This window comes from Hippoglossus stenolepis, chromosome 10 (assembly GCF_022539355.2).
Source record: "Hippoglossus stenolepis isolate QCI-W04-F060 chromosome 10, HSTE1.2, whole genome shotgun sequence".
NCBI lineage: Eukaryota > Metazoa > Chordata > Actinopteri > Pleuronectiformes > Pleuronectidae > Hippoglossus > Hippoglossus stenolepis.
The window spans coordinates 13,333,221-13,350,899 of record NC_061492.1 but is presented as its reverse complement, the minus strand read 5'-3'; the positions used below and the strand labels follow the sequence as shown (position 1 = coordinate 13,350,899).

The 17,679-nt window shown below is 40.5% G+C and overlaps 1 long non-coding RNA gene across 1 annotated transcript in view; it reads left to right on the top strand.

The window, feature by feature from the left end:
- The window catches only part of LOC118116755, a 65,214-nt gene extending 55,662 nt beyond the window's left edge, over nt 1-9,552 (top strand). Inside the window, exons 4-5 of the long non-coding RNA XR_004697690.2 lie at nt 8,188-8,290; nt 8,416-9,552. This is a non-coding gene — a long non-coding RNA (uncharacterized LOC118116755). The remainder of the gene's footprint in view (nt 1-8,187; nt 8,291-8,415) is intronic.
- The last annotated feature ends 8,127 nt before the right edge of the window (nt 9,553-17,679 follow it).

Genomic DNA, 17,679 nt, shown 5'->3' with positions numbered 1-17,679 from the left:
TATCGGAATATATTCATCATCTCCATGAAGAGGGAGTTCCCTCACAATATTTACTCTGACGCATTTTTCTTGATACCATGCAACAAACACATATATAATACATATTATACTTGAGATCTTGTGCACTCACGGATCAGCTTGTAGTTTTATCATTTAATTATGCTCATTTACTTTTCTTGTTCTGATTTTAAATGAAATTTTAACTTTTAAAGAGACATAAATAAATGTAGTAGTTTGAAAATCGAATTCTTGGTGCGGCTCTGTCTCCATACAGTCTTGCTTTAAGTATTGCAAAGGGACACAGATATGTGAGCGAATGACAAGATCAATAACAAGTCATCTTCTCTTTTCATTTTCTTTTCTTTTCCTTGTAGCTGCATTTCATTATGTAATCATCATCTCCTGCAGCGAGCCCAGCCATCAAAAGGCTCTTGCCACATGGCATTATACACATTATTTACTCTCAAGCATTTTTTTTTTTTTTTCACACTCGTGCCTCCATCTCGCTCCCTTTCTTCTCTCTTTGTCCACTAACATGTGCAAGAGGAGCTTATTTCGTGGCTTTTCTCTTCTCCCATCTTGAGTAAATCCTGGCTGACAGTTATATGGCCCTAAGACGTCTGGGCATAGAGTCTATATAGAGAGGGAGAGGGCTGATGTCTATACCCAGCTGACCGACAGATGAGCAATGAAAAAGGGGCTGAAAAGAATGGGAGACGTCTGAAATGTGTGAGGGGTGCCATTCTCCTCCGCACGCCTGCAGCCAAGTTCAATTCAGGACACGGCGAAGAAAAGGAAGAGCGCAGAGACTAAAGAGAGACAAATATTATCAACTGGTCCTCCTGCCAAAATGTGGGATGAATGCTTTTTATCATCCTTTAGAAAGGGCCATTGTTAGAGAAATGGTCACATTGGTTCAAGGATGAGTTTGATACACATATACACACCCTTGCCAAGAGTTAAATGAGAAGGTTCAGACTTCTAAAATTTATGTAATGAAAATGTGGCTTTGCTTAACATAAAGAAATGCAGGGGGAATCACAATGGCTAGCATGGCTCTGTCCAAAGGTAAAGCCCATTGACTTCATGTAAAGAGTCTCCACTTCCTCCCGCTATCCAGAAATTAATCCAAAATACCTTAGATCAGACCAATCAGAATAGGTCTCAGCTGTCATTGATGACCAGTTTTTATTCCATCAAATAACAAAATAAAACCAAACTTACTAGAAATATGAGCTCTTCAATGTAAGTCAGTGTCATAAGAACTACCTAAAATGATAGAAACCATCTTTGAGGAAATTTTATGTACAATGTACTTTGACTTTTTATTTTAGTTCACGTCCCATCCACCTACATGGGGCAGGCAAAGTTTATGACCTATAGAGCATACAGCCAGCAGGTGGCGATTGATACGTTTTGGCTTCACTTTTGGGGAACTGTCATATTGTCCGTCTTTATATATAATCTATGATATATTCCAAGAGAGGTATGGAGAGGGGCCTGTGTCTGAAACGTTACCTAAATGGGAGGAAACATACCTAGGTTTATGGTTTGGACATCTTCTTATTGTCATCACTTCCGTCCAGCATCTGGTGTTTATCAAGATTAGATGTGCATGCTTTTGTATACGTTGTACTACTAGACTTTGAAGTACCCCCAATAAATAGTCTGGCAAATAGTCTATAAAGTGTCAGACAGCTTGTAGATGATAATACTGAAAGAAGATATGGATTTTGTCACCACTGTTAAGAGCTCCCCCCACATTTTTCCAGTCTTTATTCTAAGCTAATTGCTAAGGAACTGCTCGATTTACCCTACAAACACGAGAACTGTATAAATCTCATCAAATAATCTCCCAAAATGTCAAACTATCTCAGTAATGCATCGTTTTTTCCAGGGAGGAAGCCGAACAAAGATGTGACATTTCCCTCCAGTGGTAATTTGGACTCCACATTGGACTCTATTAACGCCATGAAATGCAGCCATAAACTGAATGAATTATTAATATTATCCAAACGTGATTTTTACCACACTGACACAGCAGGGTTTAAAAAAAGATTAGCATAGTTTAAGATTCTCATTCAGCGACTGTCTTTGGCTCAACGTACACTGGCCGACAGCTTTGGGCTAAAACATGCGTCTTGTCACATGTACACACGACCACAAGATGAGGACCAAATCACGATGAAGGCTGTGGTTGGATGATTTCAGTCAAAAGTCCAAGTCCATGGTGTTATCCATATTTCTTCTACTGTGTGGCTACATTAATTGTACATGTGATCTTGTCTGTGTAAGTCTATAACACTAAAGAGCAACAAAACCTGTGTGTGTGTGTGTGTGTGTGTGTGTGTGTGTGTGTGTGTGTGTGTGTGTGTGTGTGTGTGTGTGTGTGTGTGTGTGTGTGTGTGTGTGTGTGTGTGTGTGTGTGTGTGTGTGTGTGTGTTGCCTTGGAGGGAATTCATCTACAGCAAATCTGTAACTAATTTAAAAGCATGTCCTCTTCAATGAGCTCGACGGGGGGGGGCCCACAGTGTTTACATAAAGAATTCCTTTTGAAGTTTATTAGCTTTTTAACTGGCTCCATTTCTTTGATGCCTTATGGGAGAAAGTACAGCGAGGCTCATTGTGAGGGGCAAACTATCGTAGCTGCTTTCCCCACAGCCATTGTGTAAGTATGTTTTTTATTTTCGTTGAACAGCAGAAGATATGTAACACATTTCCTTTAGCGGCAGCGTTTGGAAGAATGTCAAGGCAAGTCAACTGCATTGTTTTGTTCACGTATTATATTTCCCACACGACTCTGATTTGACAATAATGTGGTATTTGTGTTGGAGGAGATCCAGTGAGAGATCCAGGATTGTTCTATTAACACAATGAGCTGTGTTTGCGCTCCACTGACTCCCTTCATGTCTGTGCACTTCTTAACAGTTCGTCTGCAGCTGTGTCAGAAACAGCATGAAACTCAGCTGAAGTGTGCAGATAAAAAAAAAAAAATGTCAGTGAGCCTTGAATCTTTTTGACTATATTAGAGATTCCCCATCAATATTTCATTTCTATTAAGAAACGGAGGAGCTACAGGAATAATTAAAGATGATGTTATCATCTGTTTTCTCTCAGTCGTCTTGAAGGACTCTTATTGTGAAGACAGTGAACACGTGGATTAGACAGAATGTGGATGACACAGTCATGCTTGCGGATAATTTATTAACCTAATCAATTTAAAGTTTAAGGTCGTATTCAACAGGGAAAAAACTGCAGAAGGACTCCAGGGCATTTGGTTCTACAGAGCGTATATAGATCTTAGATTAGCATCAACAGTTGGCTCGTGTCCAAATGTGAAGCAACGTGACTCCACCGCTGTGTTCTTTGGTCTTAATGTCAGACAGGACATTCTCAGACCCCCCCCTGCTGATTTCACACAGTAAAATCATTAGATTCAATTTGGTTTTGTAAATGATGCACTGCTACCGTGGCTCCCATTCAAGTCGGCCTGCGTTTTAATTACCGTTAATTACGTTTTGCATAAAGCTTTTTAGCAAACGGCTCCTGAAGCGCCTGTAATAATTATACATGTAAATGAATGGTAAGCTGATAAAGGATTGTGAGTGTGTGTGAGTGCTGGAGAGAGGGAAAAAAGAAAAAAGAAGAAAGGGTCTGCTTTAAAATAAACGATCTGATAAGTGAAAGTCAAATGAGGAAAAAAGGAGCTAAAGGAATGAATGTGGCGGCTCAGGAATGTGTCGCAACAGTAAAAAAAAATTGTGTTTGTTTGTCTCTTTGTTGACAAAGAGAAGAGGTTGTGTTTGGTCACATCTCGTGAAATCGAGTATGTGTCTGTGTCAGTGGAAATTGTTGGAAGACAAGTGTGAATGCCAAACAGTCAGAGAGATGGTGAGCCGTGTGTTTTAGTTACCACGGTGAGTTATTTATATTTTTTTGTTTTTGTTTTTATGTCTACTATGAAATGCCGCCAACAGTTTGTATTAGATATTTGAAATATGCCAAGCAGGATTTTTTGGCACTCAAATACTAAATAACCAGTATAATCACTGACTTATATTGAATATGCTGAAAAAAATACCTCAAAATTCCCCACAAACCATTTAATATCTTCATCCCTGGGCTCCTCAGTCTCATCCAAACTTTCCACAATCGACCAAACCCCACATTTCCATCTCGTCCTCCACAGTGTGTCCAGACTCTCTTGCTTCAAACAAACCTGAGATGTCTCCATCACCGGCCAATCAGCAGCGCTAATGGGAGGTAGCCCTTCACGCGTGTTGTCATTGGCCATGAGTCTATGCCAAACACTGTAGTTAAAAGGTGACACTAAATAAATTGGGCTCCAGTGAGATAACTGCGGCTGAAAACTCAAATCAGATTTGATGGCGGTCATTAGCTCGGCTCGTCGGCCAAATACATCATGCTGTCACAATTTTGGCCCACGGAACCTATTAAACGCCATTAGTGAGGAGCATTTGAAGGCAGCAAATTAGACTTGTCCTGCTCATTCTGCGTTAGTGTTTTCAAAATGTTTGCTTTGACATGGATTGTGAACTATGGGCGCTGTATATCTTAAGCTTTTGGCATTGATTAATGGAAGTTAATCATAGCTTGTGTACAATAAACAAAAAAAAGGAGCACTTACTGCCTCTGACAACGTAGTTATTTTGAAGCAGAGGCATCGATTAGTGCTCTTCTTTAAATGCAGTGCTAACAGGTTACACCCCCTTCGTCCCTAAAGAGGTGACATTTCAAATGTGTCTCAATTTCTGAATCTTAACAACAGTGTCTGACATTCACAACAATCCGGGAGATTCCTTGAGGTCGTCCCCTTATTGTCGCTCAGCAGGTATGCGCCTGAACCTCTCCGACATGGCTGATGAACCAGGACAGCTCTGACAGAGGGGAGCCGACGTCACCCCGTGACCCTCTTTGGCCCCTCGTCCGTCCCCATGTCACCGTTTGTGATGCCATGGTGACAGCAACAGTCAGGGGAGGAGCCTTTGACCTTTGCTTAACTAATGGATCCTTCATCATCCCCCTGTGCTACTAGCATGAACCCAGTGTTTATTGCTCTTTATTTTAGATTAAATTCACAGCAGTGCCCATCCATCATGGTCGCCCATGACCTTTACTTGAGGTGATGCCTCAGCCCTGAAAAGAAGGCAGTGTGCAGCTCAACACACTAGAAAATACAGTTTCATTTAACTCTACTACGAATAAATCAAACAAAGTTCCGTCAACTTTGTAGAAAGTGAATACGTTTCTGGGCATGGTTACATTTACAGTATGTAACTTTGGTCACTCGGGGTCTCTCAATCAAAACAATCACAGAAGACTTAGTTTAATGATGTCGTGAAGCAGCGTGGCATCGTGGGAGTTGTTGTTCTCACCACATCAACACCTCATCGCAAATCATGTACACGAATGAGGTGATGTATCAAAGTTTTATTTACGTTAGATTACATTACTAAGAATAATAATGATCCGTCGCGAGTGACCAATACAAACAGTGGAAGGAAAAAACAGCCGACGGGCTAACTGGCTAAATTTTCCTTTGTCATATGTTGTTTGCCCCAGAAGTTACAGCAGAGACGGGCAAAGCCACAATTAAAGAGGATGTGACACAATTAAAAGCCGAACAAAATGAAACATTGTGTCACCTCTGGGTTTGTTGTTGGAAACATTGAAAGTACACAAGTCAACAAAACATATAACATTGGTCATTTTAAGACATTTGAATGAATAATTATTACACACTATCTTTAAATTAAGTACCATCCTTATTTTTCCTCTTTATTACAAAATTAGCATTGATTGAATTTGCACCAACAGACCAATAACTTACTATAGTACTTAACTAGAGAAGATCATTGATTGACATGTAAAGTCTCATTAGGTCACAGGTAATAAACCAAAACCAGGTATGCATTACAAGCAATGCTTTTATTTCTATGCATTAAAGTAAAGTATCAGCTCAGTTGTGTCAAACCTTGCTGGCTAATATGTTTTACATTTTAAATTTCATTTTAAATGTGCTATAACGTTGTAGGTAAGATTTGATTTCTGTACACAAGCAGTAGTGATTCCACCCAGATAGAGAGGTAGATGCAGTCGAGGCATAGGAGCCACAGTGAAGTGGTCCCTTCAAGCATGTCAACCTCAGCTGTTTGATTTGGACCTGAGTGATGCTCTAAATAACCGGGGATGCTGATCACTGCTGTACTCTGACTTCCCTGCTGAATAAGACGGTGTCACTGACTCTGTGTAGATTATTCTCCTCAATTCCCCTGGATCTACTGTGAAAAAACATCAGCTATGAGCGAAGTCCCCCAGTGGCTGATGGGACGTGCCCTCTAGGCTTTCTAAAGGAAAAGTGAGTGCATACATCTTTTCGCTCTTTCTTTCACTTAGACCTTCGTATGTTTCTTACTGTCCATCTGCTGTCCATCCATTTCCATCATCCATTTTCTCTATCCTAATAATAGTTTGTCATGTTTAATGTAGTCATCTAAAGATCAAGTCAAGGAATCAAACAAATCTCTAAGGGGGGGTCTTACAGTGATGCAATCGGCTGTAATTGTGAGCGGTGCATTTTATTTGCACAGAATTCAACAAGCGTTACATGATGGTTTTGACTTTGCTTTTCATCTTTATCCAAAAATAAATCTCCTTTTGCATAATTTGGATAATCACACATTTCCCTTTTTGAAAATTGTCAAAATTGGGATCTCGTTTATTTTTTTCTACTGGGGGCATTTACTTTAATTTTTAGCCTCTACACTTGTACATTGTGAAAACTCGGCCGTCTCTGAAGCACAGTGCTCTAATGGCACCTTTTTTGTAAAATGGATCTCAAAGAAAAACAGCAAATTACATTATACATTTTGAGTGGTTTAATGTTGGAGTGGCGCTTGCAATTATACCGGTGTGATGCAGTGATTTCATCTCCACAGCCCACTCTACAGTGCTTTTCGGGGGTGGTGAGATGTCGTTATCTCCGCAAATGGAAAATGTACAATGCAAAACAAAATAATGGCCGAACACTGTGCGTTTAACTCAGTCACCGGCTTGGTTGTTCTAATAAAATCCCCTCAGGCTGCACTGAGCACTGCTGCTGTTCTGTCTGACCATCTTTGAGAAAGTAATGTAACACAAATGGGAAGTGCCTGCTTTGCCTTCTGATGAATTAGCAGCACAGAGAGATTTTGCTTTAGTGCAAAAGCAACTAGAGGAAGGATTTTTTTTTTTTGATAATGACAGCTGTCATGTGGAACAGTGTGTAGTTGTGGATGTTCATTGGACCATGACCTCAGAAGAAAGAAGCTGCGATGCTTGTATCAGATTTTGGACCCTTCTGTCTGTCACTTTTTATACAACCAGCAGAACGACGAGCAAACAAATTAATGACCCATCTTCTGTTGTTCTGACGATATTTTCATCGTAATCGAGATATGAATATGTAAATAGATTGCAAAACATGTTTTTCCCCCTTTGTTCAAGAATGTGGTCTTTCAGTTTGAGAGCAGGACTTATTGATTTTGACTTTCAGATTTTCTTATTCTTTTTACTCGAAACCCCAACTTGCACTCAAATAGCCCCCGCTTGTGCTTAGATTTGCTCTGCTTGTGCTCAAACTGTCCACCTGCACTCCAGCTTCAGCGCTTCTCGTGCTCACGCTGTTTCTGTGCGTATGTGAAACACCTGATCTCAAATTTGCGCTCTGTTCTTTTTTTACTTTTTTCTTCTGAATAACTGTGTTTAAAATCCTAAACCAGGAGAATGCCAGGTGTAGTCTTAAACAAATGCAATTATCCCACCCTAAGCACAAGCAGGTGCTGTTTGAGTGCGACCGCAGGGTTGAGTGAAAGCATTTTAGAATGTGAAAATCAATGAGTCCTGCTCTCAAACTGAGAGACCAAGCTTTTGAGTGAAGTGAAGAAAAAATCATAAAAAATGCCGCCTGAAATGTGATTAATTAAAGAAAATATTGTACTTACAGGTGCCATGCATTCATACATTGTTTTCAATGCAATTCAAGACTTAAGTGAAGCTTCTGAAGAAAATTAACTGGAAACAATGGTTGAGTGCTGTATGTATGTTTTAACACAAACACAGTGCACTTGTTAGGCAGCTTGGTAGTGGCAGTATCTTCAGATTTGTCTCATTTTTGTTAACTTGAAGCTGCAGACAGACTCCAGGCGATGAATCCACATCAGCAGCAGAAGGAAGAGGATGGAAAAGATGACTGATTACGACTCATGTCTCTGCTCCTCAACGATTTCAGGTCAGGAATATTATTTAATTGACATTTTAAATTAGTTTCCAGAAAAAGATTATTGAGTTGTAATACTGTGGTGACTCCGCTCCTGCTGCAACTCTAAAAAATAATTTTCTTTTCTTATGATCCAGTTCTAAATTTCACTTTTCAGGGGGAAAAAATGGAAGGATAATAAGAGACAATAAAAAATGGATGTAACTTCAACCTAAGTCCTTCATAAAAGCTCTGCATTCACGCACTCAGCATGGGAACATTTGTTGTTATCATGACGCACAGGCCGGGCATTCACACCATTTGGCCGAACAGATGAGGCCCCAGCTTCCCTCAGATTAATTGGTGTCACTTTGGTGGTTACAAGTCTCGTCGTCATCGTAATGTTGAACAATGTTATTGCCTCATTTTGTGCAGGATTAGAAGTGAGTCTGGTTATGTGCATGTTTATGGCTCAATGTTTTATGTTTTGCTCTATGATGCACAGATTGGTGAAGCTTGTGGGAAACTATGATGTGCATTATTTGTTTCGATTATTGCCTATTATATTGTACTATTATAAGATGTTGTTGTTTTCATTAGCATCTTTGAATCGAACAGACTTGAAATCTACCAATGTTTACCCAGATCAAACTAGTATTCCTGAGCTTGGCCTGGGTTCGGCCCGGGTTCTAACTGTTTTTCTAAAACAACAAAAAATGTTGTTATTGAATGTATTTGTAAATCCAATGACCACCGTGACCGACTGCTGCACTATTGTCTCCCTTCGTCTTTTATTCCACTTTGAACATGGCTAAGTGACATTCCACAGTTAATATTGAAATATTCAAGTAAACTAACAATCTAATTATGGTTTCTGTGGGAATATAATTAAAACACAATATTTGGTTCATTTTTGGATTAAGAAAAATCGGTTGGCAGGAAGCAACCTGCCCCACAATATCAATTTCACACATGTCAACAATACATTGTTTTCCATACACTCAGTGACACATATTTTAACTCTGTTTAATAGAATTCAACATGAGACAACAAACACCACAACCTCAAATATGTCCATAATATCAATTCCTCACTGACACTGTGTCAACAATAACTAAACATTGTGAAGTCATACAAACACGCGGTAAGTGATTTCAGTACTGTTGTATTGGTTTACACTAACTTCCTCGGGTGCAGTTTATATACTGATAACTGAAAGTGTCGTTTCAGTTCATTGCAGACATTTGCAATAACACTAAAATATGAGGTAGCGTGCATAAAACTCACTGAATGTTGACTGTTTTTGTTCTCTTATTATTTATGTGGTATCTTGAGTTTTTCATTCATTCAGTTCCTTTGCATGAAGCGTATTTCTACAAAATACATCAAAAGTCCTTGTGAGTGTTTTCAAATAGACCCGCTAAAGGCTAAATATTCAATAGATGTTTTTCATTGCCTAATGTGCCTTTTACTACTAATTTGCTATTCATTTTAAGAGCATGTTCAAATTGCTTTATATTAACAAGCCCATAGGTCAGTGGCTCCAAGGTCAGATTTATTGTTGAAAATTGAAACTAATGAATATGTGAAACAGAGTAAAAGGCTTCTGCACTATATGTCCTTTTACGAGCTGCAGAACGCCGTATTTAACAAGGGTGAATACAATACGCTTGAATTCATTATTTGGGATAGACCGATATCCGCTTCTGTCACTTTCTGGATAAATACAAAAAAAGAGTACTTTATTATTTTAGTTTTTTTGCGTTCTATATACATATAAAAATCACTCCCCTGATCTTATTTACATTTTAGTTCGAGTAAGAACCCTCTTTAAATACAGTGACCCTGAAATCCTGCATGTTTGATTCTGCTGTCCTGTCTATTTAAAACGGGCAGAGGGAAGCTGCTGATGAACAACAACTTAAAATTCAGTGGATATAAATATGATTCTCCGAGTGTCTGCTGTCATTGTTGATGCACTGGTAAAAAGACATCAGAGCAGGTCTGATAAGCCACACACTGGCACAAAGATCCCCGAAAGCCTGGAGATAGGGCTGTCAGACGCTCCTTTGGCCTAATCTCCCCGACCGTGGAGCTGGCATGTCTGTGCGGATGATATGGAGCGATAGCTGTCCGCTCTTATCTGACAGAGCTCCGTCCGCTGGGAGAGATTTGGCTGCTCTGGGAAATGGAGGCGGCACGGTGGAGCTGACCATAACTCTTCGTGTGGTATATTCTGGTGACTCCCATGGCTCAACAGCACAGGAACACACACCTGCTCACACATACACATAGGCATAAACACATCACAAACAGTACACACAGCAACAAAGATACTACTGGGCGGTAAAGCCAGCTGGTCATGTATGTTCTTTGTCCTCTGTGTTGTATCTTGCTCCTCCATCAGCACTTTGTGCTGTCTTACCATAATGGACTTGCCTGGGATTTAAACGTCAGGTCAGCGCCCTGCTCCCAGACTCATCAGGATACAGGATATTGAAACGGATAAATGAAAAAGAGCTGAAGGATAGCGGGACATGTAGGCTTGAGATTGTCTTAGAAACGAGGTCCAGGCGTACAAATGCAATATTCCAGTTTGACACATGGATATATGTGCTTTGACTGATTGGGAGCTCAGCTGTGAGGTACAGAATGAGTGATCTTATCTGGTACATATTGTTCTGCTGTGTAATATAGGTGCAAGAATGTGAAAGACATTTCAACAGTGTAATAGACTTAGTGTTCCATCACAGAAGAAAGGACATTGTTGTAGTGTAGGAGGGAAATAAATTCACTACAGTACTTTTTAAAGATCGGTTCATTTTTATCAGTTAACATCAGTAAATTATAAAGTACACATATTATTGGAGACTGTTCTTTTTAGTATAGACCGTGTATAAAGATGGACAACATGACGGCTCCAAGTATGAAGCCAAAGTGTCTCAGTCGTCCCCCTAGTGGCTGGTTGACTCCTCCATGTTAGCAAATGGGACATAGATAAAGTTAAATTACAGGTGAGATCCATTTTTCTCAAAGATGGGTTCTGTCATGTTAGGTAGTTCTTATCACACTAATGTAAGTCAACAGGCTGATTTCTCTGGTAAGGTTGGTTTTCATTAGTCATTTGATGCTGCGTGAAACGTCATGATTGACAGCTGAGACTGACTCATGATTGGTCGAGCATATGTATCTGCAGGGCCTCGATGCAGCGGCTCCATCCCCCGATCACTACTGAGCAGACTGTAGCTTCAAATGCGCAAGATGGCAGTGTTTCATATATGATATATTTTGGCTTAATTTCTGGACAGTGGAGATGTCTCGTTCATCTTTACAGTCTATTGTTTTAAATAATGACCTAAATTAGAAAAGATGTAAAAAGAAGGAAGAATTCATCTTCATTATCAATGTCCAAGAGAAACACTGGACTGTAATAACAAGTACAGACAAATTGATATTTTAATTATTTTAGTTTGAATTGATTTTGCCTTAATTCTCCCCATCGTTTTGTTGCTTGACAACCTGCTACCCTGCAACAGGAACAAAAGAGAGCTGTGTGTGTTGAACAGTTTCATCTGCCACAAGTAATGAATCCAGAAAGGTCAAAAGGGAATTGCAATAACTGTACAGCAGCACAGCTACTGAAAGAATCAAAGCACATGTACACGGTCTCCTTTTTTGTCTTCCAACATTTTGGGTTGGCTGCAAAAACCTAACAACACCTTCATGTTGTTTTTCCCATGATGCACTCTAAATCATTTCTGTTTTTCTAAAAGTAATATGGATTTAGATGTTGAATAGCACTGGAAGAGAAAGGCGCACTACATGAAGCTGTTGTGTTTACGTGACAGTAGTCTTGCAGTTAAGTCCGTCCTGTCGTTCTTGGCTCCATGTTGGTTCCCGAAAGAATGTTTGTAGTCAAGACTTATTATTAATATTCCTCCTTCCTGTTCCCTGCAGCTCAGTGATCCTCCTGACAGAGAACTTAGGGCTGGGTTAGTGGGGGGGGCGAGGCGAGGGTGCTGAATAATTTGTACGCTAAGCGTGTTTTCATGGGAAACATGAGAAACTCGCACATATCTGATCTGGCGCGGGGCCAGAACCCTGATCAGCCTCAGGACAGAAGACACAGAGAGAGTGGGGGGAAGAAACAGAGACACTAAAAGGTCTGAGTGATTTCTCCCTGGATCGTCCACTCCTATATAATGACAGCTGTATATTCCTCTCTTGTTACCCTGGTTGACCTGTTGCTATTGTGTTACAGTGAAGGGGATAACTCCCTCGCAGGTGATGGTACTGGGCCATGTCCACTGCTTAACCTCAGGTCTGACATCTCTACTGTACAAACAAATTACTTACAGCCTACATTTCATTTAGCACTGTTTAATATCCTTGAGCATCAGCTCACGATGCCCTCCTCTCCTCCCCTGTGCAGCCCCCTGAACCTGCCGAGTAAGGAGAGAGTAAAATGTTTATTCTGCAGCCCACACCACTGAAATATGTCCCCCTGCAGAGTCTTTAAAGGCAGAATAACATTCTGCTGCTGCAGGCTTTTGCACTTAGCTGAAGTACGACTGTAAATAAACGTAAGATTTACTCCGGAAAAGGAAAAGTGACTAATTTACAGTCGGTATAAAATTGGAAAATTTACCTTAGGAGAGTCCTATTTTATTAAGTGTTCACATATAAACGTGTTTATGCACTGTTGGCTGGCACCTGGAGAATATCTCTATACAGCTGTACAGAGCAATACATAATGTGTCTAATAGAAACCTAATGTATGTTGATTCATATGTTTTTTACATGTTTGTATTTATTGTATTTGGAATATCGCTGTGAAAACCTTAACATAAAGCTACAACGCATGTGTTAAGCCTATCTTTACTGAAATTGTATTGATGAAAGAAATATAATAGGAAAGAAAAAGTGTTGGAAAAAGCACTGAGATGAAACCGGCTTAAATATACCACACACAACATTAGTAAGCTGCAAACAACTGTAGTGATATGGCTGAAAGAAATGACAATATTTATACAAATATGTTCTAATATAGATACTGTATATGTAAATGTTTCACAAACATTTCAACATCACAACTTTAAAGGCCATAACACACTCATTTGCTTCTTTGGGTGACATCTCCTGACTCACTCACTAGCTTTGCTTCATGAGGATAACTTTAACATAGATCATCATTGAAATCATGAGATGTGCTCCAAAATCCCCCATATGTAATTTATAGTGCACTGTTTTTGCTGTACTGTATCCTGGTCTGGCTCATTGTTCTTTCTGTGTGGAGATGCCACGTGTCTGTGTGGGTTTCCTCCAGCTTCTTCCCACAGTCTTAAAACATGTAGAATGAGGTTAGGTTATTTGAAGATTCTAAATTGACTGTAGGGAAATGGTCGTTTGTCTCTGTTTGTCAACCCTGTGACACGCTGGCGATCTGTCCGGGGTGGGACCCGGGTTTCGCCCAGTGTCAGCTGGGATTAGCTCCAGCTCCCCCTCTGCGACCCTCAAAGGATGAGTGCTATAGATAATGGATCCACTTTGTTGTGCCCTCCAAAAGTGTCAGACTCCTGCTGTGCACACTGAGCCTGATGGTGATGACACAAAATCATGAGGTTTCATGGAGCTGTGGGTTCAAAATGGAAAATTCCTCTAACTATGGATTGTAACTGAACAATCAGACTCGAGTCAATACGCTTATTTGGGTGTGCAGAGCCATTAACGGCTCATTTTGCAGGTTTTCCGTTACCTTGTGCTTGGAATCATTTATTTAAACGGCAGAAAGGAAACAATGATCTTATATCATCGTATCACAATTGAATTCCACAGTCGAAAGTCGATATTGACCTGCTCTATCTCCCGGACTGAGGGCGCACTAAAGTTACTGACGTGTTTATTTTGGATTCCCAGAAATCCGGCAGAAAGTGATCTTACAGAAAGTATGACAGCATGAGGCCCTAAAAGGAAAGTTCTGTGCATATTGAGCTCTACGTGGCAGTTGTAGATATCTCTGCAGTTTCACAAGTCTGCATGAAGAACAGACCATCAGCTGTTGCTTACCATTACACTCCCTGCTAACTAGTGTTAACCAGGCTGCTGGGAGAACACGCTGCCACCACAGCAGTGACAGTAGTAATTGGGCAGGGATTTCTTCTTCCCAGCCTGGGGCATAAGGGTTGCTATTTATGCTAATAACCTGGGCAATTAGTCCGGTGGAAACACAACTAAAAAGAGCTCATCTTCATTAGCCGCTCAGACGCCCCACCGGCCGACACAGAGTCACAAACACGCTGACCCGCACTGCAGCCACATGTCTGATTGGCAGTCAGTCAGGAGATCCTCCAGACTGAGCTGATCCAGGGGGCTCTCTCTCTCATGATTGTTTCTTCCCCCTTGTCCTGGGGGTGTAATTAGGAGATGGGTCAGCATAGGTCCGGCGGTGCCTGTTGCACCAGTGAGACTCAAATGACCCATCATCCGCTGTGACGATAATGACAAGTGCACTGGTGGAGCAGTGATGACAGGTAGCCAGCAGTCATCATCATCATCATCATCATCATCATCATCATCACCACCACACATGAGATGATAAAGGGAACACAGGGTGGTTAATGCTTTTATCTTCAGGGTCACTGCCCAAATCTGTAGATAAACATTTAAACTGAGGGACCTTTTATTTTATTTCTCTGTCTTTCTAAAAAAAAGTCTTTACCCTGAGCTCCATCTTATTTTCAGTCATGAATTGTTGCACAATGAGGTGTGTCCATTCTGTAACGTGTTTGTTAATTCTTTGTGTGTGGTTCGAACAGACCCCCCCCTCAATGGGGATTGAGGGCTTGACAAAGCTTGTGTGACCCCCGCCCCCGCCCCCGCCCCAGCTGCTGCTTGCATAGAGCGTAATTGGAAAGTGTTTATGTGCAGTTGACATTTAGATATTTGAACAGGCTTTTCCATAATCCTACAGGGGAAGTGGCGAGGCTCCTTTATTTGCTTGTGACATTTATGCTCAGTGTGCTGTAGCACTCGGAGCCGGGTGGTAACATTTTTTACGGCTATATTAATGTGTGTACTGTTACTGCTCTGTACGGACTGTGCTGATTATAATTGCAGTGTGTCCATGCTGTGGCTTTTATTGTGAGTTCTTTGTTGATGTGGATATTTTTTTTTTTTATTTTGCAGCTGGGCAAAATATTTGCAGTCCGATATGTTAGGGATTATACATAATTCATCATTTAGTCGTCTTTAATAAAAAAACATGAAAGATATTGAGTTCTGCAGTCTGTCTTCCATGACTCTCAGGTTTCCAATAGTGTCTTGAGATTCGGGGGTGAGAGGAGGACATGGAGGGATCATGAATATTAGGTTCAGACAGAGGACACCCGGCTTACAACCAGAGGCTGTTACGCTGCCGCCAGGAAGCCCTTCATTTAGATACAGGCCACATCTTGTGCTGTTCAAATAAACCTCTGCTCTCGATCCCACCACCAATTGAACGTAAGCCGCACAAGGACTGCTGCTGTATTTTCTGAGGTCAACTTTTGTATGATTTGTAATGGACTTAAAGCCCCTGCAAGAAGTTTTTTAACTAGTTATGAAACTTGTTATTTTATTATTGCTGCCTCTTCATGAACTTCAACAGCAAATTAGAAAATCGGGGAGAAGATTGGCTTTTTCTATAAACTATTCTAAATGTCTGTCGCCGGGACGAGTTTCCCACGATGTCAGAGCTACGATTTAGGGCGGTCAGGCTGGAAAAGCCTGTATGTTTATGTGGAGGGAGAGGAAACAGAAACAGGCTAAACACTGGCCTGTACAGACCAGCGCTCCCGAGTCTGTTCCTCTTACAAACAAGATGGATGAGATCAGAATGAGAATTACGATACATTACCTCATCGCTTTCCATCCTGCAAACAGCTGTGGGTAATGGCAGGGTTTGATATTCCAGCTAACTTTAAGCCCCTATACATTGAGTGACTTGTTACTGTCTCAGGTGGGATGTTCCATTTTCACACAATAAGAGGAGGGGGGAGTATGGATTTTCTTTTACCTGTATAAATGTATTTAATACTCAATGGTTATAGTAATGTGACAGTTAAATCAGTTATAATGTTGTTAGAAGATTGTCTTTACTGACAAATGGGTTCATATTTTATGTATCTTTGGTTCTTATATGAATATGGTTTGTTACTCTTCGATACGTGAGCCCAGGAATCGCTCTGTTTGCATGCAGAGCAGAGACAGTGGTCTGACGAGAGGATGTAAACTGATGCAGTCCCTGTTTCATGTTGTATCAGTACAGTAACACAATCCAAAGAAAGCTGCGGTGCCGTGGTGTTTTTTGGTGTGTGTCCTGAACTTGATACATGTCTTTTTTTTTTATACTCCTTCCAAAACAAATGCTCACGCTGTCTAGACCGAGGTTTTTACAACCACTCTTATCTACAGAGGCGCCAAAGTCAACGAAAATGAAAAGTTCCTTGTAGGAAATTTTGTAATGTTTTATTATAGTTTAATTTCCTGGGTGAAGAAGTTCTACCAGTCCGTAGTTCAAATGTATTATATGTATTTATAATTTTTTCCTATAGTAAAATCAGTGTATGATATATATAGTGTATGGTCCATAGCACGTGTTGCAAGTGCATTTAGGACGTGTCCAAATTTAATTTTGTTAGTTTAATATCATAAAAAAAAGTTGTCTGTGCCAGGCACGTGGTTCACAGGGTTACACTTAGAGTCTGGATTAATCATGGGTGTGTTTTGGGGATAACATGCAATAAATCTCAGTGCCAACTCACTTTAAAGGCCAGGTGTGTTTGCACCTTGCCAGATTGCTTTTAAAAGGCAGTAAGAGAGACTGCCTCTCTGCAGAGGATACAGTTTCACTTTGCACACAAGCAGGTCATCTCTCTCTGTGTGTGTGTGTGCGTATTGACAAGCAGTGTGTATTCATGTTATGAACTCGCTTTTGTGGCTGCATATGACTATGTTGATAACGTGTCCTTAAAATAACAGTGGAAAAATGGGCCACTGACGTCAGAACAGGTTTTACTTGGTCAAAAGCACAATCTGTTCTCACTGCGTCGATATAACAATGTGCCAACAATGCACCTGACCACACCTCATTTTACGACCAACGCACCCATGGCCGCTCAAATGGGTGCAAGTGCTATTTATAACGCTTGGGTGTTGGATGGGAAAATGACAACTGTGTCACTCTTTATGCCACTTTACCTCTGGCATAAGCAAGTTGATTTATAAAAACAAATTGAAATAAGTGAAATAACTTGTAGTAGTAGAACATGTTTATATTCCTCCATCTGTTCATATGTACGTCTTTGTTTCAAAAGAGTGGAGTATCTATATGGCCAGGTTCAAATATCTCAGTCCACTTCTCCTGCTCAGTTTATGTTATTAAA